Genomic DNA, 26,408 nt, shown 5'->3' on the forward strand with positions numbered 1-26,408 from the left:
TTATTTTTTGTCTCTCTGTCTTTTTTAGGACCACACCCGTGGCATACGGAGGTTCCCAGGCTAGGGGGTCAAATCGGAGCTGCAGCTGCCAGCCTTTACCACAGCCACAGCAAGGCAGGATCCAAGCCATGTCTGCAGCCTATACCACAGCTCACGGCAACACTGGATCCTTAACCCACTGAGCAAGGCCAGGGACCGAACCCATGTCCTCAGGGATACGAGTCAGGTAGCTCCATGTATTAACTGCTTTAGTGGCAGTTCAAGGACAGAGGTATTAAAAATAGCTACATTTGTTACTGAATGGATACCCGATGTAATTTGGTAATGGAGGAACACAAAAGGGAACGTCCAAAGATAGATTTCTGTGTATCTACATACGTTTTATGAAAACCTAGTGAGACCAACAAAGCAAACACCCATAGTAGACATTTAAAAAAAATAAAGAGAAGGGAATCAAAGCATAACTCTCCAGATAATTTACAAAGGAAAACAGCCAAAAAGGAAAAGACAGAAGAAAAGAATTACTAGGATAGCATTTACTGATGTCTTTACCTACCAACAGTTACTATAAATGTTAATGCACTGAATTTTCCAATCAAAAGGCATAAATTGGCAGGGTGCATTAAAGAAAAAGAGCCCCCGACCATATGCTGCCTACAAGAGACACGTGCTCTACGTGAGTGAATGACAAATGCCATTCCAGGCAAACAGAAACCAAAAGCAAGCAGTGATACATAGCTATACTGATACCAAAACAACCATAACTATATATGCACCCGACATGAGAAGCACCTAAATAGATTGTTCAATATGGACAGACCTGAACAGAGCAAGAGAAAGCAATACATTATTAGGGGACTTTGATACCCCACTGTCAACAATGGATAAATCATCCAGACAGAAAATCAAACATGAAAATCTTGGATGTGAGTCATAGCTTACAAAAATGCAGCAGACACATTCATAGAATTTCATCCAACACCAACAGAACACGCTCCTCAAATGTACATGAGACACTCTCTAAGATCACGCGATCGGTCACAAAACAAGTCTTGGCATATCTAAGACGGAAAGCACACCAGCTATCTCTTCTGACTACCATGGAACAAAACCAGAAATCAATTACAAGAAGAACACTGGAAAATTCACAGATACGAGCGGATTACTGAACAACTGACTGGTGAAAGAAGAAATCGAAAGGGAAACAAGTATCTTGAAGCAATTAAATTCCTTGGAATAAACCTGACCATGGAGGCGAAAGACTTAGGTGCTGAGAACCATAAAACATTACTTAGGCAGTTCCCGTCGCGGCCGCGCAGTGGTTAAAGAATCCGACTAGGAACCACGAGGCGGCGGGTTCGATCCCTGCCCTTGCTCAGTGGGTTAAGGATCCGGCGTCGCCGTGAGCTGTGGTGCAGGTTGCAGACGCGGCTTGCATCCCGCGTTGCTGTGTGTGGCTCTGGCGTACGCCAGCGGCTACAGCTCCGATTTGACCCCTAGCCTGGGAGCCTTCACATGCCATGGGTGTGGCCCGAAAAAGACAATAAATTGATAGATAGATAGATAGATAACTAACTAACTAAATACATACATACATAAAACTGTAATAACGATAACGTCTTGACTATTTTTATTTTTTGTCTCTCTGTCTTTTTTAGGACCACACCCGTGGCATACGGAGGTTCCCAGGCTAGGGGGTCAAATCGGAGCTGCAGCTGCCAGCCTTTACCACAGCCACAGCAAGGCAGGATCCAAGCCATGTCTGCAGCCTATACCACAGCTCACGGCAACACTGGATCCTTAACCCACTGAGCAAGGCCAGGGACCGAACCCATGTCCTCAGGGATACGAGTCAGGTAGCTCCATGTATTAACTGCTTTAGTGGCAGTTCAAGGACAGAGGTATTAAAAATAGCTACATTTGTTACTGAATGGATACCCGATGTAATTTGGTAATGGAGAAGAACACAAAAGGGAACGTCCAAAGATAGATTTTCTGTGTATCTACATACGTTTTATGAAAACCTAGTGAGACCAACAAAGCAAACACCCATAGTAGACATTTAAAAAAAAATAAAGAGAAGGGAATCAAAGCATAACTCTCCAGATAATTTACAAAGGAAAACAGCCAAAAAGGAAAAGACAGAAGAAAAGAATTACTAGGATAGCATTTACTGATGTCTTTACCTACCAACAGTTACTATAAATGTTAATGCATTGAATTTTCCAATCAAAAGGCATAAATTGGCAGGGTGCATTAAAGAAAAAGAGCCCCCGACCATATGCTGCCTACAAGAGACACGTGCTCTACGTGAGTGAATGACAAATGCCATCCAGGCAAACAGAAACCAAAAGCAAGCAGTGATACATAGCTATACTGATACCAAAACAACCATAACTATATATGCACCCGACATGAGAAGCACCCTAAATAGATTGTTCAATATGGACAGACCTGAACAGAGCAAGAGAAAGCAATACATTATTAGGGGACTTTGATACCCCACTGTCAACAATGGATAAATCATCCAGACAGAAAATCAAACATGAAAATCTTGGATGTGAGTCATAGCTTACAAAAAATGCCAGCAGACACATTCATAGAATTTCATCCAACACCAACAGAACACGCTCCTCAAATGTACATGAGACACTCTCTAAGATCACGCGATCGGTCACAAAACAAGTCTTGGCATATCTAAGACGGAAAGCACACCAGCTATCTCTTCTGACTACCATGGAACAAAACCAGAAATCAATTACAAGAAGAACACTGGAAAATTCACAGATACGAGCGGATTACTGAACAACTGACTGGTGAAAGAAGAAATCGAAAGGGAAAACAAGTATCTTGAAGCAATTAAATTCCTTGGAATAAACCTGACCATGGAGGCGAAAGACTTAGGTGCTGAGAACCATAAAACATTACTTAGGCAGTTCCCGTCGCGGCCGCGCAGTGGTTAAAGAATCCGACTAGGAACCACGAGGCGGCGGGTTCGATCCCTGCCCTTGCTCAGTGGGTTAAGGATCCGGCGTCGCCGTGAGCTGTGGTGCAGGTTGCAGACGCGGCTTGCATCCCGCGTTGCTGTGTGTGGCTCTGGCGTACGCCAGCGGCTACAGCTCCGATTTGACCCCTAGCCTGGGAGCCTTCACATGCCATGGGTGTGGCCCGAAAAAGACAATAAATTGATAGATAGATAGATAGATAACTAACTAACTAAATACATACATACATAAAACTGTAATAACGATAACGTCTTGACTATTTTATTTTTTGTCTCTCTGTCTTTTTTAGGACCACACCCGTGGCATACGGAGGTTCCCAGGCTAGGGGGTCAAATCGGAGCTGCAGCTGCCAGCCTTTACCACAGCCACAGCAAGGCAGGATCCAAGCCATGTCTGCAGCCTATACCACAGCTCACGGCAACACTGGATCCTTAACCCACTGAGCAAGGCCAGGGACCGAACCCATGTCCTCAGGGATACGAGTCAGGTAGCTCCATGTATTAACTGCTTTAGTGGCAGTTCAAGGACAGAGGTATTAAAAATAGCTACATTTGTTACTGAATGGATACCCGATGTAATTTGGTAATGGAGGAACACAAAAGGGAACGTCCAAAGATAGATTTTCTGTGTATCTACATACGTTTTATGAAAACCTAGTGAGACCAACAAAGCAAACACCCATAGTAGACATTTAAAAAAAATAAAGAGAAGGGAATCAAAGCATAACTCTCCAGATAATTTACAAAGGAAAACAGCCAAAAAGGAAAAGACAGAAGAAAAGAATTACTAGGATAGCATTTACTGATGTCTTTACCTACCAACAGTTACTATAAATGTTAATGCACTGAATTTTCCAATCAAAAGGCATAAATTGGCAGGGTGCATTAAAGAAAAGAGCCCCCGACCATATGCTGCCTACAAGAGACACGTGCTCTACGTGAGTGAATGACAAATGCCATTCCAGGCAAACAGAAACCAAAAGCAAGCAGTGATACATAGCTATACTGATACCAAAACAACCATAACTATATATGCACCCGACATGAGAAGCACCTAAATAGATTGTTCAATATGGACAGACCTGAACAGAGCAAGAGAAAGCAATACATTATTAGGGGACTTTGATACCCCACTGTCAACAATGGATAAATCATCCAGACAGAAAATCAAACATGAAAATCTTGGATGTGAGTCATAGCTTACAAAAATGCAGCAGACACATTCATAGAATTTCATCCAACACCAACAGAACACGCTCCTCAAATGTACATGAGACACTCTCTAAGATCACGCGATCGGTCACAAAACAAGTCTTGGCATATCTAAGACGGAAAGCACACCAGCTATCTCTTCTGACTACCATGGAACAAAACCAGAAATCAATTACAAGAAGAACACTGGAAAATTCACAGATACGAGCGGATTACTGAACAACTGACTGGTGAAAGAAGAAATCGAAAGGGAAAACAAGTATCTTGAAGCAATTAAATTCCTTGGAATAAACCTGACCATGGAGGCGAAAGACTTAGGTGCTGAGAACCATAAAACATTACTTAGGCAGTTCCCGTCGCGGCCGCGCAGTGGTTAAAGAATCCGACTAGGAACCACGAGGCGGCGGGTTCGATCCCTGCCCTTGCTCAGTGGGTTAAGGATCCGGCGTCGCCGTGAGCTGTGGTGCAGGTTGCAGACGCGGCTTGCATCCCGCGTTGCTGTGTGTGGCTCTGGCGTACGCCAGCGGCTACAGCTCCGATTTGACCCCTAGCCTGGGAGCCTTCACATGCCATGGGTGTGGCCCGAAAAAGACAATAAATTGATAGATAGATAGATAGATAACTAACTAACTAAATACATACATACATAAAACTGTAATAACGATAACGTCTTGACTATTTTTATTTTTTGTCTCTCTGTCTTTTTTAGGACCACACCCGTGGCATACGGAGGTTCCCAGGCTAGGGGGTCAAATCGGAGCTGCAGCTGCCAGCCTTTACCACAGCCACAGCAAGGCAGGATCCAAGCCATGTCTGCAGCCTATACCACAGCTCACGGCAACACTGGATCCTTAACCCACTGAGCAAGGCCAGGGACCGAACCCATGTCCTCAGGGATACGAGTCAGGTAGCTCCATGTATTAACTGCTTTAGTGGCAGTTCAAGGACAGAGGTATTAAAAATAGCTACATTTGTTACTGAATGGATACCCGATGTAATTTGGTAATGGAGGAACACAAAAGGGAACGTCCAAAGATAGATTTTCTGTGTATCTACATACGTTTTATGAAAACCTAGTGAGACCAACAAAGCAAACACCCATAGTAGACATTTAAAAAAAATAAAGAGAAGGGAATCAAAGCATAACTCTCCAGATAATTTACAAAGGAAAACAGCCAAAAAAGGAAAAGACAGAAGAAAAGAATTACTAGGATAGCATTTACTGATGTCTTTACCTACCAACAGTTACTATAAATGTTAATGCATTGAATTTTCCAATCAAAAGGCATAAATTGGCAGGGTGCATTAAAGAAAAAGAGCCCCCGACCATATGCTGCCTACAAGAGACACGTGCTCTACGTGAGTGAATGACAAATGCCATTCCAGGCAAACAGAAACCAAAAGCAAGCAGTGATACATAGCTATACTGATACCAAAACAACCATAACTATATATGCACCCGACATGAGAAGCACCTAAATAGATTGTTCAATATGGACAGACCTGAACAGAGCAAGAGAAAGCAATACATTATTAGGGGACTTTGATACCCCACTGTCAACAATGGATAAATCATCCAGACAGAAAATCAAACATGAAAATCTTGGATGTGAGTCATAGCTTACAAAAATGCAGCAGACACATTCATAGAATTTCATCCAACACCAACAGAACACGCTCCTCAAATGTACATGAGACACTCTCTAAGATCACGCGATCGGTCACAAAACAAGTCTTGGCATATCTAAGACGGAAAGCACACCAGCTATCTCTTCTGACTACCATGGAACAAAACCAGAAATCAATTACAAGAAGAACACTGGAAAATTCACAGATACGAGCGGATTACTGAACAACTGACTGGTGAAAGAAGAAATCGAAAGGGAAAACAAGTATCTTGAAGCAATTAAATTCCTTGGAATAAACCTGACCATGGAGGCGAAAGACTTAGGTGCTGAGAACCATAAAACATTACTTAGGCAGTTCCCGTCGCGGCCGCGCAGTGGTTAAAGAATCCGACTAGGAACCACGAGGCGGCGGGTTCGATCCCTGCCCTTGCTCAGTGGGTTAAGGATCCGGCGTCGCCGTGAGCTGTGGTGCAGGTTGCAGACGCGGCTTGCATCCCGCGTTGCTGTGTGTGGCTCTGGCGTACGCCAGCGGCTACAGCTCCGATTTGACCCCTAGCCTGGGAGCCTTCACATGCCATGGGTGTGGCCCGAAAAAGACAATAAATTGATAGATAGATAGATAACTAACTAACTAAATACATACATACATAAAACTGTAATAACGATAACGTCTTGACTATTTTTATTTTTTGTCTCTCTGTCTTTTTTAGGACCACACCCGTGGCATACGGAGGTTCCCAGGCTAGGGGGTCAAATCGGAGCTGCAGCTGCCAGCCTTTACCACAGCCACAGCAAGGCAGGATCCAAGCCATGTCTGCAGCCTATACCACAGCTCACGGCAACACTGGATCCTTAACCCACTGAGCAAGGCCAGGGACCGAACCCATGTCCTCAGGGATACGAGTCAGGTAGCTCCATGTATTAACTGCTTTAGTGGCAGTTCAAGGACAGAGGTATTAAAAATAGCTACATTTGTTACTGAATGGATACCCGATGTAATTTGGTAATGGAGGAACACAAAAGGGAACGTCCAAAGATAGATTTTCTGTGTATCTACATACGTTTTATGAAAACCTAGTGAGACCAACAAAGCAAACACCCATAGTAGACATTTAAAAAAAAATAAAGAGAAGGGAATCAAAGCATAACTCTCCAGATAATTTACAAAGGAAAACAGCCAAAAAGGAAAAGACAGAAGAAAAGAATTACTAGGATAGCATTTACTGATGTCTTTACCTACCAACAGTTACTATAAATGTTAATGCATTGAATTTTCCAATCAAAAGGCATAAATTGGCAGGGTGCATTAAAGAAAAAGAGCCCCCGACCATATGCTGCCTACAAGAGACACGTGCTCTACGTGAGTGAATGACAAATGCCATTCCAGGCAAACAGAAACCAAAAGCAAGCAGTGATACATAGCTATACTGATACCAAAACAACCATAACTATATATGCACCCGACATGAGAAGCACCTAAATAGATTGTTCAATATGGACAGACCTGAACAGAGCAAGAGAAAGCAATACATTATTAGGGGACTTTGATACCCCACTGTCAACAATGGATAAATCATCCAGACAGAAAATCAAACATGAAAATCTTGGATGTGAGTCATAGCTTACAAAAATGCAGCAGACACATTCATAGAATTTCATCCAACACCAACAGAACACGCTCCTCAAATGTACATGAGACACTCTCTAAGATCACGCGATCGGTCACAAAACAAGTCTTGGCATATCTAAGACGGAAAGCACACCAGCTATCTCTTCTGACTACCATGGAACAAAACCAGAAATCAATTACAAGAAGAACACTGGAAAATTCACAGATACGAGCGGATTACTGAACAACTGACTGGTGAAAGAAGAAATCGAAAGGGAAAACAAGTATCTTGAAGCAATTAAATTCCTTGGAATAAACCTGACCATGGAGGCGAAAGACTTAGGTGCTGAGAACCATAAAACATTACTTAGGCAGTTCCCGTCGCGGCCGCGCAGTGGTTAAAGAATCCGACTAGGAACCACGAGGCGGCGGGTTCGATCCCTGCCCTTGCTCAGTGGGTTAAGGATCCGGCGTCGCCGTGAGCTGTGGTGCAGGTTGCAGACGCGGCTTGCATCCCGCGTTGCTGTGTGTGGCTCTGGCGTACGCCAGCGGCTACAGCTCCGATTTGACCCCTAGCCTGGGAGCCTTCACATGCCATGGGTGTGGCCCGAAAAAGACAATAAATTGATAGATAGATAGATAGATAACTAACTAACTAAATACATACATACATAAAACTGTAATAACGATAACGTCTTGACTATTTTTATTTTTTGTCTCTCTGTCTTTTTTAGGACCACACCCGTGGCATACGGAGGTTCCCAGGCTAGGGGGTCAAATCGGAGCTGCAGCTGCCAGCCTTTACCACAGCCACAGCAAGGCAGGATCCAAGCCATGTCTGCAGCCTATACCACAGCTCACGGCAACACTGGATCCTTAACCCACTGAGCAAGGCCAGGGACCGAACCCATGTCCTCAGGGATACGAGTCAGGTAGCTCCATGTATTAACTGCTTTAGTGGCAGTTCAAGGACAGAGGTATTAAAAATAGCTACATTTGTTACTGAATGGATACCCGATGTAATTTGGTAATGGAGGAACATAAAAGGGAATGTCCAAAGATAGATTTTCTGTGTATCTACATACGTTTTATGAAAACCTAGTGAGACCAACAAAGCAAACACCCATAGTAGACATTTAAAAAAAAATAAAGAGAAGGGAATCAAAGCATAACTCTCCAGATAATTTACAAAGGAAAACAGCCAAAAAGGAAAAGACAGAAGAAAAGAATTACTAGGATAGCATTTACTGATGTCTTTACCTATCAGTAGTTACTATGGTTATGTTCCTGTGCCTCTGGTGTAGGCTGGTGGCTACAGGTGCAATTTGACCCCTAGCCTGGGAACCTCCATATGCCGCAACAGCGGCCCAAGAAATAGCAGAGAAGACCAAAAAACAAATTAAAAAAAAGAAATGAAAAAGAAAACAGCTGGGTTTCTATACTCTAACAACAAAACATCTGGAGAAAAAGGAAACAATCCCGTTCACTATAGCTTTAAAATATAATTCATACGATTAAATCTAACAAAGGAGGTGAATGATTTGTAAAATGGAAACTGTAGGACTTTAATTCATTGAACCAATAAAAAAAAAAAGAAAGAAAGAAAGGAGGAAAGAAAGCACAGGCCTTCAAAGTCCTGTATCAGCTTTGGAGTTGGAAAAAATCCCTTCAGCTTCCTCAAAGTTAAAACATTGCTCATAACTCATATTTTGCAATGGTGGTGTGAGGACTCAATGAAGTGCCTGCTAGACGGAAGGTGTTAAAAAAAATCAGATAAATTTTAAAAACATTCACATTTACAACTGCATAAAAAAGAATAAAATACCAAAGTTCCCACTCTAGTGCAATGGGCTTAGTGGGGTCTCTGCAGGGTCAAGGATGCAGTTTTGATCCCCAGCACAGTGGATTAAAGGATGTGGTACTGCGCCAGCTGTGCAGTTACAGCTCAGATCTGATCCCAGACTGGGAACTCCATATGCCTGGGTGCAGCCAAAAAAAAGAAAAAAAAATTAAACATTTAGGAATAGGTTTAACCAGAGATGATACTGAAAACTATAAGACATTAATGAAAGAAACTGAAGACACAAGTAAATGGAAAGATATTCTCAGGTAATGGATAGGAAGAATTAAAATAGTCAAAATGTCCATTGGACTCAAAGCAACTACAGATTCAATGATCCCTATAAAATTCCAGTGCTATTTTTCACAGAAATGGGACAATCTGAAAAACTGTATGGGAACCACAATGGGTACTGTATAGCCTACAGTCTTCAGAAATAACAAACTTAGAGGCATCACAATCCTTGGTTTCAAACCATATCCCAAAGCCATACTAACCAAAGCATATTGTACAGACATACAGATTAATGGAACAGAATTGAGAGCCCAGAAATAAACCCTCACACATAATTAATTTACAACAAAAGCACCAAAAATATACAATATTATAAGGGTGCTGAAAGGAGAAGATTAAAAGGGACAGAAAAAATATTTGAAGAGTCAATAGCCAAAAACATCCCTAACATGAGAAAGGAATCACTCCCTCAAATCCAGGAAGCATAATGAGTACCACATAAAACAAACCCAAAAAGGAATACCCAAGGCACATATTAATCAAACTGACCAAAATTAAAGAGAAAATATTGAAAGCAGCTAGGGAAAAAAAACAAATAACATACAGGGAACCCAGATAAGGTTATCAGCTGATTTTTTTTTTAGCAGAAACTGCAGGCCAGAAGGGAGTGGCATGATATTCTTAAAGTGATGAAAGGAAAAAACCTCCAACCAAGATTACTCTACCCAGCAAGACTCTCATTCAGATTTGAAGGAGAAACCAAAACCTTCACAGATAAGCAAAAGCTAAGAGAATTCAGCACCATTAAACCAGTTTTACAAAAAATACTAAAGGATCTTCTCTAGGTGGAAAAGAAAAGGCCACAACCAGAAATAAAAACATTACAAATGACAAAGCTCACCAGTAAAAGCATACATACTGCAAAAGTAGGAAATCATCCATACACAAATATGCTACTAAAACCAGAAACTGTCGTGAGAGGAGGATACAAATGCAGAATACTGGAAATTCATTTGCAATTAAGAGACTAATAGGAGTTCCTGTTGTGGCACAGTGGAAACAATCCGACTAGGAACCATGAGGTTGTAGGTTTGATTCCTGGTCTCGCTCAATCCCTGGCCTTGCTCACTAGGTTAAGGATCTGGTGATGCCATAAGCTGTGGTGTAGGTTGCAGATGTGGCTCAGATCTGGTGTGGTTGTGGTGCGTACGCTGGCAGCTATAGCTCTGACTGGACTTCTGGGAACCTCCATATGCTGGGGGCACAGCCCTAAAAAGCAAAAAAAAAAAAAAAAAAAAAGACTTGAAACAATCTTGTATATATATGGACACCTATATCAAAACTTCATGGTAACTGCAAACCAAAAATCTAAAATAGATATACAAACAAATGAGAAAAAGCAATCCAAACACAACACTAAAGATACTCATCAAGGAGTTCCCATCGTGGCACAGTGGTTAACGAATCCGACTAGGAACTATGAGGTTTCGGGTTGGATCCCTTGCCTTGCTCAGTGGGTTAACGATCCAGCGTTGCCGTGAGCTGTGGTGTAGGTTGCAGAAGTGGCTCAGATCCTGCGTTGCTGTGGCTCTGGCATAGGCCGGCAGCTAGGGGTCAATTCAACCCCTAGCCTGGGAACCTCCATATGCCGTGGGAGCGACCCAAGAAATGAAAAAGGCAAAAAAAAAAGGAAAAAAAAAGATAGCCATCAAGAGTTCCCATTGTGGCACAGCGATAAGGAACCTGACAGTATCCATGAGGATGCAGGTTTGATCCCTGGCCTCATGCAGTGGGTTGGGGATCCAGCATTGCTGTGAGCTATGGTGTAGGTCACAGACAAGGCTTAGATCCTGTGTTGCTGTGGTGTAAGCTGCCAGTTGTAGCTCAATTTGACCCCTAGCCTGGGAACTTCCTTATGCCACTTGTGATGGAACATGATGGAGCATATATATAAATGTATAACTGGATCACTTTGCTGTATAGCAGAAATTGACAGAACATTGTAAACCAACTATAATAAAATGTTTTTAATAAGTTACAGATGTCGGCTGCACTTATAACACCTTCCTCCAGTGGGAACTCTATGATATTAAATGAGGTTGAATCTTTTTCCATGTAAAAGATTTTCCATGTTTTGTACTGATCAGATTTTTCTCCAGTGCAGATTTTTCTATGTTTACTGAGGTGACAGCTTCCGCTAATGGATTTCCATTCAGCTAATGAATTGCTATACTGATAATACTTTCGTCATTTGCTGCATTCTTAAGGCCCTTTATCCAGTGTGAACGCTGATGCTGAATGAGGTGGCACCTTTGGATAAAACATTTCCCACACTCACTGCACTCATAAGGTCCTTCTCCGGTATCAACTCTCTGATGAACAGAGATGCAATGAACTAGTAAAAGACCTCCCATATACACTGCACTCAAAAGGCCTTTCTCGCCTGTGAACTCTCTGATGGTAATGAAGGCCAGACTTAGCAGTAAAAGATTTTCCACAGTCATTGTACTCATAAGGCCTTTCTCCAGTATGAAGTCTCAAATGTTGAATGAAGTTACATCTTTGGATAAAAGATTTATCACATTCCTTGCACTCATAACGTTTTTCTTCAGTAGGGGCACTGAGGCCACTGAGGTGGTGGCTTCAGCTAAAGGATTTGCCACATTCACTGCACTCATGAGGACTTTCTCCAGTGTGAATTCTCTGATGTGAACAGAAATTGGATTTGTGTGTAAAGTTTCCCACATTCATTGAACTCATATGGCCTTTCTCCCCTGTGAACACTCTGATGATAATGGAGGCCAAGCTTAGCAGTAAAAGATTTCCCACATTCACGGTACTCATAAACCTTTTCTCCAGTGTGAATTCTCAAATGTTGAAGGAACTTAAACCTTTGGCTAAAAGATTTATCACATTTGTTGCACTCAGGCCTTTTCTCCGGTGTGGATCTTCCTCTGGACACTGAGGTGATGGCTTTGGCTGGAGGATTTCCCAAATTCACTGCACTTATGAGTCCTTTTTCCGGTGTGAACTGTCTCGTGGATGAGAAAACTGGATTAGCAGTTAAAAATGTTTCCACAATGGCTGCATCATAAGGCCTTTCTCTAGTGTGAACTTTCTCATGCTGAATAAAGTTATATCTTTGGGTGCAGGTATTTGCACAGTTACTGCACTCCCAAAACCTTTCACCAGTGAAAAGTGTCTCATACTGAGCAAGTATATCTCTGTGGCTAGAGACACTTCCTTCTCCCCAGTTGTGATGAATTTCTCCACTGTAGAAAACAGCTTCACACTCCTTACTGGGATTTCCTTTATTCTTGGTATCAGTGCCCTGTCGCTGAAATGCCATTTTGGGCAGGAAGTCATTCCCAACCTCCCTATAGGTAGGGAGATTCTCCATGCATGGACAGTGAAGCTCTTCAATAATGAGCCTCTTGCGTCATCACACCTGAAGGGTATGTCCCTAACGTGCCAGCACTGTCGAAGGTTTGCTGAGAAGCAGAATTGTTTCCCACATGCCACGTATGTATGCGCTTTCTGCCCCCTATTTGTTCCGTGCTGTTCAACCAAGTGCAAAATTTTTCTGATCACTGGGACACACATCTTGTAGGGCTGGACCTTCTCAGGAGACAAGCATGTAACACTCCTCCTATACACATGCTCTATTTAGATGTGTCTTGGAGTTCCCATCGTGGCTCAGTGGTTAACAAACCCGACTAGTATCCATGAGAATTTGGAACTGACCCCTGGCTTTGTCCAGTGGGTTAAGGATCCAGTGTTGCCATGAGCTGTGGTGTAGGCTGCAAATGTGGCTTGGATCCCGATTTACTGTGACTGTAGCATAGACCAACAGTTTACAGCTCTGATTCGACCCCTAGCCTGGGAACCTCCATATGCCGTAGGTGCAGCCCTAAAAAGACAAAAAGAAGAAGAAGAAGATGTGTCTTTGTCCTCAACTCCTTGCCAAGAATCTGAAAACAAAGAGGTGATGGTAAAGTTTATGTTGACTTTACTGGGAGAAGTGACACTATCACAATTTCACACTGACACCTGAAAGAACCAGCCCATAGGATTGTGTTCAGGAAATAGACTGGGGTTCAAGTGAGGAAGCAGTTGCTCCACCAAGCACTGGACACAAAAACTGGATATGGCCCAAGGAGAAAGGTGTGTGCTCCAACTCATTTCTGTCAGTAGCTTTTACGAGGACCACATCTGCTGATGGCCTGTGAGAGTGTGGAGAAGTATGTGTCTAGGCCCATTAAAGCTGACGCAACAGAGGGCTAGTGTTCGAGGATGTGTGAGTGTTTCATTACATAAACAAAGTAAGAGTGTGAAGGTCACATGAGATCAAGGATCTTTTTCCTTTTTCTTTACGGGGCTGCACGTGCAGCGTATGTTCCCAGGCTAGGGGTTGAATCAAACTTTTTCAGCTTAGAACTCTGAAGCTTTTGACACCTTTCACCCATTTTATCCACATCCCCTTCCCCAGCTCTGGCAGTCACTATCTGTTGTCTGTCTGAGTTTGATGGGCTTTGATTTGGCTTTTTTTTTTTCCCTTTAGGATTCCAGAGGAGTTCCTGCCATCATGACACAGTGGGTTAAGAATCCGACAGCAGCATCTTGGGTCGCTGCATAGGTGCAGTCTGACCCCCAGCCCAGTGCAGTGGGTTAAAGGATCTGGTGTTGCTGCAACTTCTGGTCCAGGAACTTCCACAAGGGTACAGCCACAATAATAAATAAATAAATAAATAAATATTCCATATACAGGTATAATAATGCAGTACCGGTGACCCTTGAACAACATAGGTTAGATATGCGTGGGTCCACTCATACATGGATATTTTTCAAAAAATACAACAAAGCAACACTACATGATCTGTGGTTGGATGAATCCACAAATTCTAAACTTCAGAATCAGAGGGCTGACTATGAGACTTCAGCATCCAAAAATTTTAATGGATGCAGGGGCTATTGGAACAAACCCTCTGTGGAAACTGAGAGACAATTGTCCCTTTCTCTCTGACTTATTTTACTTAGCATAACACCCTGAAAGTCCATCCATGTTGTTGCAAATGGCAAGATTTCCTTTTTTTAATAGGAGAATAACACTGAATAACATTCCGTATCTACCACGTCTGTTATCCACTCATCCACCAACACTTTGGTTGTTTCCACGTCATGGATATTGTTAATAATGTTGCAATAAAGATAAGTACAAATGTTTTTTGGCATGATGATTTGACTCCGTTTAGATAAATACACAGATGTGGAACTGCTGACTCATAGGGTAGTTCCTTTTTTTCATTTTCTAAGTATTCTCCACATTCTTTTCCGTAGCGGTTGCAACAATGAACATTTCCACCAACAGTGCGCAAAGGGGCCCTGCTCTCCCATCTTTTTATCTTTACTTTATGTTATTTTGGGGCTGCCCCCACAACATATGGAAGTTCCTGGGCCAGGGACTGAATTTAAGCTGGAGATACACCAGATCCTTCACCCACTGTGGTTCTGATTTGCATTCCCCTGACCACCAGTGATACTGAGCATATTTCCATGTAGCTCTTTGCTATTTACATGTCTTCTTTGCAAAAATGCCTATTCCAACCTAATAGATAATAATTTGTTCAAAAGAACAAAAGCAACAGCGCGCTCCATTACGCATTTTTACACACATACTTGGGTATTCTATGTAAAATTAAAATGGATTATAGCAATCACAGAATGGAAGAAGTAAAGCTTTTTTTTTTGTTTTATATTTGAACTACCCAGGAAGCCATGTAATGACATATGAAAGTAGACTTCAATTAGTTGTAAAGACCTATCACAAATTCTAGGATAACTATGCTAGAAGGAAAGAAAAGGGAGAGGGAAAAGGAGGGGAGGGGAGGAAGGAAAGAAAGAAACAAGGAGAGAAAATGCAATCTCACAGAATCCTTGATTAAAACCACAAAAACAAGGGAGTTCTCTTATGATGCAGTGAGTTAAGGATCTCACATTGTCACTGCAGTGGCTTGGATTGCTGCTGTGGTGTGGGTTCAATCCCTGGCCCTGAACTTCCACATGCCACAGGCATAGCCAAAAGAAACAAACACACACACAAAAAAAACCCAGCAAGAATAGTGCAAATTAAAATATAAACGAAGAACAAGGGCAATCAACAGAAAATAGTAACAAATACATTAGATATTTATCCAACTGTATCAACACATGAAATGTCAACAGTCTTAATGCACCAATTAATAGAATTTCTCAGAGTGGAGCAAAAACAGGTCTCAACTATATGATGTCTCCAAGAAACTCACTTTAAATAGAAAGCTACATATAGATTAAAAGTTAATTAATAAGAGAGGCTAACTCTATTTGAAAAAAAATTGATAGTAACTGTGTTAACATCAGAGCAGATTTCAAGTAAGCAAAGTTATCAGGGATAAAGAGAATGACACAATGATAAAGGAGTCAATTCTTCAGGATACACAATAATCCTTAACATGTTTCCACCTAACAACAGAATATCAAAATATGAGGCAAGGAGTTCCCGTCGTGGCACAGTGGTTAACGAATCCAACTAGGAACCATGAGGTTGAGGGTTCGATCCCTGCCCTTGCTCAGTGGGTCAGGGTTCCGGCGTTGCCGTGAGCTGTGGTGTAGGTCACAGACGCGGCTCAGATCCTGCGTTGCTGTGGCTCTGGCGTAGGCTGGCAGCTGCAGCTCCGATTCGACCCCTAGCCCAGGAACCTCCAAATGCCGCGGAAGCGGCCCAAGAAATGGCAAAAAGACAAAATATATATATATATATATATATATATATATGAGGCAAAACAGGAGTTCCCACTATGGCCAGTGGAAATGAATCCACATCATCAACACCTTAAAAAACACATGATCTCATCAACAGGACAGAAAAAGGGTCTGAAAATATGCAAATCCATTCATGACAGAAGGCTCCATCTCCTAGTATTCTAAACACAGAAAGACTTCAACTTGATGATCTAAATAAAACCCTATAGTTATCAACATAACTACTAGAAATAAACTAGAAATTTCAGACTACTATGAAGAAGGCAAGGATAATCCCTCTTAAAACTCCCTTTCAATTTATACTAGAATTCATAGCTAATGCAATAAGAGAAGGTTATAGAAAAGGTATACTGATCAGAAAGGAAGGAATAAAACAGCTATGGAAAACAAACAAAAGTAGACCAAATAGAAATAAAATCCTGAAAATAAGAAGCATTACAACAAGACTTTAGGATACATGGTTAATATAGAAAAGGTCATCACTTTCCTATAAACCAGACGAACAAGTGAAATTGAAATTAAAAACACAGTATCATGTACAATAGTACCCCACACACAAAAAAAAGAGAAACAAATACTCAGTTAAATAAATACTCAGTTTGGAGTTCCCGTCGTGGCGCAGTGGTTAACGAATCCAACTAGGAACCATGAGGTTGCGGGTCGGTCCCTGCCCTTGCTCAGTGGGTTAATGATCCGGCGTTGCCGTGAGCTGTGGTGTAGGTTGCAGACGCGGCTCGGATCCCACGTTGCTGTGGCTCTGGCGTAGGCCGGTGGCTACAGCTCCGATTCGACCCCTAGCCTGGGAACCTCCATATGCCACGGGAGCGGCCCAAAGAAATAGCAAAAAGACAAAAAAAAAAACCAACACTCAGTTATAACTCTACCAAGACATGTACAAGATCTACATGACGGAAACTATACAACTCTGATGAATGAAATCAAAGAAATAAATAAATGGAAAGATATTTCATATACATAAATAAAAAGACCCACTACTGGAGTTCCTGTCATGGCACAGTGGATAACGAATCCCGCTGGGAACCATGAGGTTTCGGGTTTGATCCCTGGCCTTGCACAGTGGGTTAAGGATCCGGCGTTGCTGTGAGCTGTGGTGTAGGTTGCAGACGCGGCTGGCATCCCATGTTGCTGTGGCTTTGGCGTAGGCTGGCAGCTATAGCTTTGATTCGACCCCTAGCCTGGGACCCTCCATATGCCGAGATAGCGGCCCTAGAAACGGCAAAAAGAAAAAAAAAAAAACCCACTACTGTCAAGTTGTCATTTCTTCCCAAGTTGACGTATTGGTTCAATGCAATCCAAATCAAAATACCAGCAAGTTATTTTATGGATATAAACAAACTGATCCTAAAGTTTATACAGAAAGGCGAAAGTCTCAGAATAGCCAACAAGATACAGAAGAACAAGACTGACGATACTCAACTTCGACTGTAAGTATCTAGAGTAATCAGGCCAGTAAGGTACTGTTGAAATAAGAGAAGCTGATCAATGAACATACTGAGGGCCCCAAAACAGATGCATAGAAATACACTGAACTTGGAGTTTCCATTGTGGCTCAGAGGATACGAACCCCACTAGAATCCATGAGGATAGGGGTTCGAACCCAGGCCCTGCTCAGTAGGTTAAAGGTTCTGGTGTTGCTGTGAGCTTCGGTGTAGGTTGCAGGCTCAGGTTCCGAGTTGCTGCAGCTGTTGGATAGGCTGGCAGCTACAGCTCCAATTCCACCCCTAACCTGGAAACTTCCATGTGCCTTGAGTGCAGCCCTGAAAAACAAAAAGAAAACAACAACAACAACAAAAAACCCAGCCTCAAATTCAAGAGGCTCTCAAGGGATTCCATAAAGCCACAACAATTGTGAAACAGAACAAAACAGGACTCACACTATCTGATTTCAAACTGTATTACAAAACTACAGTAAGCAAACAAGTGTGCTACTACCATAAACATAAATATATACTCCAATGAAGTAGAATAAAGACTAGCAGCACAGTGTTCTAAGGGTCCAGCATTGCCACAGCTGTGGTATAGGTTGAAGCTGTGGCTTGGATTAGATTCCTGGCCTGAAAACGTCCATATGCCACCGGGGTAAAGAAAAAGAGAAAAAAAAAAAAAAAGATACATAAATGGCCAATTAGTACACCATCAGGGAGATGCAATCAAAATAACAAAGATATGACACTTTACAGTCATTGAGAGGGCTATTAAGAAAAGTACTTAAAATAACAGACCCTGTTGTCGATGTAGATAAACTGAAACCTTGGAAAAGGGTTTTGCAACAATGGCTCATGATCTGTTTTAGTAGTGGGCATGTCAGTGACAACAGCTCCTTGCACAATCAGGCACAAAAAAGTCAGGTTACGGTAATGGAGCAAAACATGGGTGGCACAAGCATCTGGACAAGTCACCAGGCCAAAGAGAGGGCAAGCAGAAGGGATCCAGAGGGATGACTGCCAAGACTATCCCTGATCCTTTCCTGCAAGACTTTGGGATACAGGTGTTCATGCATTGAGAAACAAGGATGCAGTCAGCCTAGACGAGTATTCACAGAACATACCCAAAGAATTTAAAAAGAAAGCAGGGCTCATGGTCCAGAGGTAAGAAGGACAAAGCCGTCCCTGGGGAAAAGAAAGACACAGCCTGGCTCAGAGGATGCGGGTGCTGTGAGGCTCTTACCCAGCTTGGGCACAAGTGCCAAGTTCTCTAGCATGACATCAAGGCACAGGGGTATCTGGACCTCATCAAGAAAACACCATTCCTCCCAGGAGAAGTTCACGGCCACATCCTCAAAGGTCACACTGCCCTGCTGTAACAGGGACAAATGAAACCGTGAACAGGCTCACTCGCGAAAACCAACAGCCCATCTTCCCACACATCTCCCCCACCGCCCAACCAGATGGAGCCTCTTGAGATCCCTCCTCCAATAGGAACCTCCTACTGCCTCCAGAATACATGGGCAGTCATTTCGAGCCTAACTCCTGCTCTTCCCTGCTCTTTATGACCCACCAGAAAGAAAGGAGACCTGCTCTTACCTAAACCAGCTCGGGCTCACTTCAAAGCACTACCACATATTGGTACCTGTCCCAGGAGTAACCGCCTTCCACTGGTGGTGGGGAATGGGAACCCCCTCCATAGAACCCGACCTGCACTAAGGACCCTAAACATGGGCTTGCCCGGGTCCCCAAGCCAAAGGTTTGGGGAAAAGGGCAGGTGAAGGTACCCAACACACATCAAATACAAAAAATGTGTGCGAGGGGCTCAGAACCAGTGAGGGACTGGGACAACCTCCACCTACCCAACGTGCTGCTGCAGCCCTGGGCACCTATGGGAAAAGGCAGGTCAGGAATGAAAGTGGCCATGGCCGTGCTCCAGGGGTGCAGGCTTTCCCTGCGCCCGTGCCGGGTAACCTCGGGCTAACTGGCTAACCTCAGTGCCTTCGTCCCCAGTGCTAGCTCTTAGTAGTTGTGACCTTGGAAAAGCCACAACTTCCCTCTGCCTCAATGTTCTCATTACCCCCAACACTCTGTTCTTCCACTGAAAAGGCTTTTAAAAAGCCTAACTCAGATCGTGTCCTTCCTTTGCCAAAACCCGCCAAGGTCCCAGGGACCCAAGAAGGTACAACCACCCGTCCGCCGCTCCAGGGGCAGCACGGCCTCAAACCCCCTTCCTCGCAGAAACGAGGCGGACTCCGGCCTCCCCCGAGGTCCCGACTCACTGGCATCTCCACGCCTCCCCCACTCCACGTGACCCTGAGCGTCGGAAACCCGGAGACCACCCCTGCCGGCCTCCCGGTCCGGGACCAGGCGCCGCTCCCTCGGGCCCCTCCTAGTCGGCTGGGGAAACGGGCAGGGCACCGCCCGGGGCCCGCAGCGTTTACCTCGGCCGGGTCCCTCGGCGCGGCCGCCGCCGTCGGCGCCTCCGGCCGGAGCGGAGCGACCACGGCCCAGCGACCGGGCGGGACGCGGCACCGAGACTCCCCGCAGGCGGCGGTGTCCGGACCCGCAGGCCCGCCCTGGGCGGTGCGCGCAGAGCCTTCTCCGGCGCCTTCGAAGCCCGGCACCTCGCTCCCAACGCCGCACAGACGAGCTTCGCACCAGCTCTACAGACTCAACAGCAATCAAACTGTCCGCCACAAAACGCCGGAAGTCCCGCTCCAGGAGCTTCTCCCTTTCGGAAACGCGCCTTTTCTGGATTTTCATTGGATGACTGTCTCTGTCTCTTAGCGCAAGTTATTCTGGGTAACGTAGGGCAAAACCTTCAAGGAAGGTTGCCCCTTAACAGATTCGCCTGAACAGTAGCCGAACAGCACTGCGGGGAAAGCTAGGAAATAACCTCTGTGGTGGGGGAGGAGCTCAATTCCTCTTCTTTTTTTTTTTGGAGCTCAATTCGTAATGGAACTGAGGAACTTTTCTGGAGAGTGTTAGGAGCATTGAGTGAGTCTTTAGTGCTACTGATCAGGGATTTGTTCAAATGTTATCTCAGATTCGGAGAAAGAAACCCAAGTTGACATTCAGTGGTAAATGGAAGCAAATGTTAAACCTTATCCTATTGCTCTTGAAATGCAAGCAGCCTGAAGCGTGAAAGTCATTTTTTAACTTTGGTAAGGGACAATAAAAGCATCAGAGCTCAGGAACTTCCTCCGTGGCACAGGTTCAATCCCTGGCCCAGAAACTGCCACATGCCCCCTGTCTGCCCCACCTCCCTCTGGGGAAAAACAAACCAAAAAAGCACGTCAGGACCTGACTGGAAATAAGGAGAGAAAATATCCTGCAACCCTGAAGCAGAAGGAAAGGAAGGGGCGAGGGAGCATCAGAAAAGACTCCTGCGTTCATAGTCGGAAGTCATGCCCAGCTCATTGAGAAGCACTGGTGTATAATCAGGCTGTTTCCTTCTCTGCACATCCACTCTTACAACAGGCATTCATCCCCCTACACTCTACTCACTAGTCTGACGTTCCCTCTTAATCATAAGGCCTAATCATTAAATGCCTATTTGCTTGTCCTGGCACCAACTATGATTGTTCATCTTTAAACTTCTTCACTGTGTTTTTGGTTTTTTGGCCACACCCAAGGCATATGGAAGTTCCCAGGTCAGGGATCAAGAGCCATACAGCTGGATCACAAGGGAACTTCCAGAATGTCTTCATTTTGACAGGTTATCAAATGAGCTGTGAGGAATGTGCTTGCCAACTGGTTTCCTTGTTAACAGTTCACGCAACCTGATGTCAGTTCCCTCTAAAGCTAGTATCACCATCCCTCTCCCCTCCAGTAGGAAAGATTGCTGCTACATCCTCCCTGCTGCCTGCAGACCAGTGTGGGGTTGGAAGACTCCATGACCTTGCTCTGAATAAGTTCCCCTATCCATTAAGCCAATGACAACTGTCACTGTCTCTAGGGTCTTTCTTTGGTCTTGAGCCTGGCTAATTGCAAGGCTTGCAGGCCTTCAGGATGTAGCCCAAGTGACCTATCCCTTAAACATAAAATTTTTTTATACATACAATACAAAAAATTTATACATGTGTGTGTCCTTCAATACACACTGAAATTTTAAATGAATAAAATGCCAAAAGGACTATCATTCATAAATGCGTACTGGATAATACAGACTTATTTGAAAAAAAAATATGAAAAGTCTCAGGGGAAAAATACAAAATTTACAGCTTGGCATTTTCACAATTCTTTCTGCAGATGGATACACACTTGTGTGGCACAGGGCCATATATATTCAGATACTTTTGTTTCTTTTGTTTAGCAAAAAGAGTCATAGTTTTTATACAGGCTTCTATTTTACTTTCTTCACTTAACAATTTATCTTGCACAACTTCAATCTACTTCCTCTTCCTCCTAACAGCTCCTTACTGCGACCACTTGTCCAACTACAAGTTGCCACCTTTCTTTAGAGCCTGAATTACTGTCCATTGTCTGAGTGTACCATAGAGTCTGGCTCTGGGCTACCAGTGGCCTCTCATTCCTCATGGGGCCACTTGTTCAGGGCACTGAAACTGCCTGGAGATCTGCAGCGTTCTTCCTGTGCTGATCAGACCCATTTTGGACCAGCTGTGCATTCTCTCCAGCTCAGGACAAAGATGGGCCAGGTCGCCAAGGCATTGAGGTGGGATAGCATTCAAAATCTGTCACAATAGGAGTTCCCACTGTGCCACAGTGGAAATGAACTCAACTAGTATCCATGAGGATGGGGGTTCTATCCGTGGCTTCACTCAGAGGGTTAAGTATCCAGCATTGCTGTGATCCGTGGTGTTAAGCCGCAGACACAGCTTGGATCCCGCATTTTTGTGGCTGTGGCGTAGGCCAGCAGCTACAGCTCCGATTCGACCCCTAGCCTGGAAATTTCCATATGCTGTGTGTCCAGCCCTAAAAAGCAGAAAAATACACAAAAGCAAAAAACATAAAAACCCAAAATTTATCACAATGTGTCATCAGTTGTCCTGATATACACTAATGTATAGAATACTTTCTCTGTTGTATAGCACAGGGAACTATATCTGATCACTTGTGATGGAACATAATGATCATGATAAAAAAAAAAAAAAGGAGTTCCCTTCGTGGCACAGTGGTTAACGAATCCGACTAGGAACCATGAGGTTGCAGGTTCGGTCCCTGCCCTTGCCCAGTGGGTTGATGATCCGGCATTGCCGTGAGCTGTGGTGCAGGTCGCAGACGTGGCTCAGATCCCGAGTTGCTGTGGCTCTGGCATAGGCTGGTGGCTACAGTTCCAATTGGACCCCTAACCTGGGAACCTCCATATGCCTCGGGAGCGGCCCAAGAAATAGCAAAAAAAAAAAAAAATGTATATGGATGTTTGGCTAGGTCATTTTCTTGTGAAGCAGAAAGTGATAGAACACTGTAAATCAACTATAATAATTTTTTAATTAAAAAATTTTTTAAAAGCAAAAAAGAGAATTGTACAACCACTATGGAAAAAACAACATGGAGATACCTTAGAAAACTACACTTAGAACTACCATATGACCCAGCCATCCTACTCTTGGGCATATATTCAGACAAAAGTTTCCTTGAAAAGGACACCTGCACCCACATGTTCATTGCAGCACTATTCACAATAGCCAAGACATGGAAACAACCCAAATGTCCATCGAGAGATGACTGGATTAGGAAGATGTGGTGTATATATACACATTGGGAATACTACTCAGCCATAAAAAAGAATAAAATAATGCCATTTGCAGCAACACAGATGGAACTAGAGACTCTCATACTGAGTGAAGTAAGTCAGAAAGAAAGACAAATATTATATGATACCACTTATATCTGGAACCTAATACATGAAACAAATGAGCCTTTCCAAGAAAAGAAAATCATGGACCTGGAGAATAGACTTGTGGTTGTCAAAGCGGAGGGAGAATGAGTGGGATGGATTGGGAACCTGGTGTTAATAGATGCAGACCATTGCCTTTGGAATGGATAACCAATGAGATCCTGCTGTATAGCACTGGGAATTATGTCTAGCCACTTATGATGGAGCATGATAATGAGAAAGAATGCATACTTGTATGTGTAACTGGGTCACCATGCTGTACAGTAGAAAACTGACAGAACACTGTAAACCAGCTATAATTTTTTTTTAAAAAGTATTTTTTAAAAAAGAATACTTTCATGTTCAATAGTTACTGGAGTTATGAAAGTGTTCATTTACTTTAGAAATGGATTCTAGGAAGTTATGCACTCAACGTGGTATCTAGGATCATAAATTAAAAAACACAAAGTACATGATGATACACAAAAATAAATGAGCAAACAATATATCATATTTCACTAATATTACTAATTCTAACTTTACTGGTTTTGTGACCTTTCGTGGTGTTTAAATCATAAATGTGTTTTAGTCTTATGTAAGCACTAAAAGAAAATGGTTTAATATCTGTTTTTTGTACAAATTTAAATAACATATTAATAAAAATAATTTAAGTCTAAAAAAATAAATAAATATAATACTGGGGAAGGATCCAACTCAGTCATTGCACTTATATGTACATTTGGAAACTAGTCATTACCATGCAAACTATTACATTTTAGAACGGAGAAGCAAGGTCCTAGTGTATACCCAAGGGAATTATATCCAGTCTCCTTAACATACATGATAAAAAAAAAAAGAATGCACATGTATGTACATATATATATACATATGTATAACTGAACCGCTGTGCTGTACAGCAGAAATCGGCACACAGTAAATCAATGATACTTTAAGAAAAATAATATTCGAGGAGTTCCCATTGTGGCTCAGAGGAAACAAATCTGACTATAGTGTCCAAGAGGATGCAGGTTTGATCCCTGGCCTTGCTCAGTGGGTTAAGGATCTGGCGTTGCCACGAGCTGTGGTGTAGGTTGCAGACATGGCTCAGATCTAGCATTGCTGTGGCTATGGTGTAGGCCAGCGGCTACAGCTCCGACTTGACCCCTAGCCTGGGAATCTCTATATGCAGCAGGTTCGGCCCTAAAAAATAAAAAATGACAATAATATTGATATTTGAAAAAGAAAAGTCATTACAAATGTGCAATATGGAGAATTCCCATCATGGCTCAGTGATTAATGAACCCAACTAGTATCCATGAGGCCACAGGTTTGATCCCTGGCCTTGCTCATTGGGTTAAGGATTCAAGGTTGCCATGAGCTGTGGTATAGGTTGCAGAAGAGGCTCAGATCCTATGTTGCTGTGGCTGTGGTATAGGCCAGCAGCTACACCTCCAGTTTGACCCCTAGCCTGGGAACCTCCATATGCCTCAGGTTCAACCCTAAAAAAATAGGAGTTCCCGTCGTAGCGCAGTGGTTAACGAATCCGACTAGGAACCATGAGGTTGCGGGTTCGATCCCTGCCCTTGCTCAGTGGGTTAACGATCCGGCGTTGCTGTGAGCTGTGGTGTAGGTTGCAGACGCGGCTCGGATCCCGCGTTGCTGTGGCTCTGGCGTAGGCCGGTGGCTACAGCTCCGACTAGACCCCTAGCCTGGGAACCTCCATATGCCGCGGAAGCGGCCCAAAGAAATAGCAAAAAGACAAAATAAATAAATAAATAAATTTAAAAATTAAAAAAAAAAAAAGAATTTCCCATTGTGGCTCAGCAGTAACAAACCTGACTGGTATCCATCATCACACAGGTTTGATCCCTGGCCTTGCACAGTGGTTTAAGGATCTGGTATTGCTGTGGCCTGTGGTGTAGGTCTGATCTTGGACTGATGAAAATGTTTTGGAATTACAGGGTGGTGATGGTTACACACCTTTGTGGATATACTAAAAACCAGTGAACTGTGCACTTTGGATAAATGAATCATATAGTATATGATTTATAGTATATGAATTACATCTCAAAAAACCTGTGAATTTGCAGCAACATTGATGGACCTAGAAATGATCATGCTAAGTGAAGTCAGTCAATGAGACACCAACATCAAATGCTATCACTTACATGTAGAATCTAAAAAAGGGACACAATGAACTTCTTTGCAGAACAGATACTGACTCACAGACTTTGAAAACCTTATGGTTTCCCAATGAGACAGGTTGGGGGGCAAGGGGATGCACTGAGGGTTTGGGATGGAACTGCTATAAAATTTGGTTGTGATGATTATTACAACTATAAATGTAATAAAATTCATTGAGTAATTAAAATAAAAAGATTTCCGGATTTCCCATTGTGGCTCAGTGGTTAACAAATCCGACTAGGAACCATGAGGTTGCGGGTTCGATCCCTGGCCTTGCTCAGTGGGTTAAGGATCCGACGTTGCTGTGAGCTGTGGTGTAGGTCGCAGATGCAGCCCGGATCCCACATTGCTGTAGCTGTGGAGTAGGCTGGCGTCTACAGCTCCGATTAGACCCCTACCCTGGGATAATCCACATGCCATGCGAGTGGCCCTAGAAAAGACAAAAAACAAATAAAAGATTTCCCACATTTATTGCACTCATAAGGCGTTTATCCACTGTGAAGTTTCTGATGGGAACTGAGCTGTTCATTTCAGCAGCTAATTAAGTTCCCACATTCATGGCACTCAAAAGGTCTTTCCCCAGTGTGAACTCTGACGATTATGAAGTATCTA

This window comes from Phacochoerus africanus, chromosome 8 (assembly GCF_016906955.1).
Source record: "Phacochoerus africanus isolate WHEZ1 chromosome 8, ROS_Pafr_v1, whole genome shotgun sequence".
Lineage (NCBI taxonomy): Eukaryota > Metazoa > Chordata > Mammalia > Artiodactyla > Suidae > Phacochoerus > Phacochoerus africanus.